Source organism: Megalobrama amblycephala, linkage group LG16 (assembly GCF_018812025.1).
Source record: "Megalobrama amblycephala isolate DHTTF-2021 linkage group LG16, ASM1881202v1, whole genome shotgun sequence".
Taxonomy (NCBI): domain Eukaryota; kingdom Metazoa; phylum Chordata; class Actinopteri; order Cypriniformes; family Xenocyprididae; genus Megalobrama; species Megalobrama amblycephala.
Window position 1 is genome coordinate 12,029,095 of NC_063059.1, and position 2,003 is coordinate 12,031,097.

Consider the following 2,003-nt stretch of genomic DNA (forward strand, 5'->3'; position numbering starts at 1 on the left):
GAGTGCCCACTACTGGTGGAACCTTTTTAATGGGCTGATTTGGAATATCCTAAGCCCTTGATCACTTGGAATCCCCTATGGAGTTGATTTATTATTAAATTTTTTTCCCTAACAAAATTGTTTAATGCAGCATTCTATATGTATATGTGTTTGGGTTGTTTTAAATATATATATATATATATATATATATATATATATATATATATATAAATAAATAAATAAAATAAATAATAAAATATCATAGAGTGGGGTAAATTAAATGCAATATGCGGTGATGTCACAATCGTGTTGCATTGTGGTATATGGAGCTGCCTGGAGTGTACATATGAAGTAGACTCGCTCCCACTGTCAAAATCGAGGGAGCCAGGGTCTGTTCATATAAACTTCTCTCGTCCACTTCACAAAGTGGAATGTAATTCAAAATGGCGGCAGGGATTCCCCTGAGGGGAAGTACTTAGGGGAGTTTGCAAGTGTGTGTCTAAAAGTGGACTGGAATGCAGCCTGGGTCACAGGCTGTAGGAAGCATCAATTTGGGTGTTAGGAAGCGTCCATTGTCTTGAATCTGCTACTACTGCCATCTAGAGGTTGCACTGGATACATCAACTAATTGCCATAGTACTGTAGGGGAATTTTACAGTTAAAGACCCAAAAGACCAGATATGATGAATGAAGACCCGGAGTCAGGGTTTAAAAAATAAATTGAAGAAAATTTTACTGAAGAATAGTTGGCAGTTTCATCAGAAGAAGCCAGCTTCAAGTCTCACAAGCATAGGCCACTTTGCATACATTCACATTTCCACAACAATTATACTCTAACATAGTCCACTAACTACATTGTTACTTCAGGTTAAACGATTTCTGATTGGCTGAGAAAACTAGACAAAATTAGTAATTTTCCACACATGGACAGATAGCCAGAAGCATATCTCCATCCATCATGATGCTGACTCTTGGATTCTGGATTTAGGCACATGATCTCCTTCTAGGTCATGACAAGGCGTCTGCAGAGCAGAATGGCAGTTGTCCACTAGCACTCATAAAGGACCTGTACAGAACACTTAGTGCACATACAAAGATACACATGATTCACAGCTTCTTCAAGGATGAAGTTGGCCTGAGCTTTAACTGTAAATAGGAACATTTCTCAAAACATACTAAGAAGTTGTACTTTTCTCTCAGTGAGAGGTACAGACAATATACATCATTATTCTCTAGTGTGTGAAGATGAAAAGGAAAATAAATGATTTAACATAAGTTGAAGAAGTCATTCAAATAATTTAATATACAAAAAATGTTGATTAAAAACTTGATTATAAATCACTCAATATATATATATATTGAAGTGGCAGTGGATTCCAGAATCCAACCCTTAATCCAATAGTTTTTATTTTCCACAGTTAGTGGAAATAATACAAGTACATAATACAAGTACATTTGTTCCAATTGAAACACTCATCTGTAATGCCTAATTTCAAATGCTTAAATATATAATTCTAGATAATAATAATAATAATTCAGCTCTTCATTTTCATATACAACTGATAATTTGCAAGAGCAGAACATGGTTAATTATCCCACTGTTTATCAGAAAGAAAAAAAAATTAAAAAGTAGTTCAACTGTAAAAAATAACTTACCCCCTACATACTCATTAATCAACTTATTCTTACCGAGTTACTAACAATGGTGAAATATGGAGTCCTCCATCAGTGCATACAAAATGTGTGGGACTTGACAGCATCTGACACTGAATCAGCTGTACAGTAGGTAGAATCATATAGTGTTTATAACCCCACCTAAGTTTAAAGTTTTTTTTTAAATCTTGTAGATTTGAATTATGTCAACTATAAATGATTACTTAGCAGTTAAAGGTTTATAATATAAAGCTGTAATAGATTGATATTTATTATTTAGCAGACATTCAGTTAGCAGCAGACATTGTATAGTACATTCTTCTCAAAGCTTTGATTGTATTAACATTAAATAATACCAAATTAAATTATCA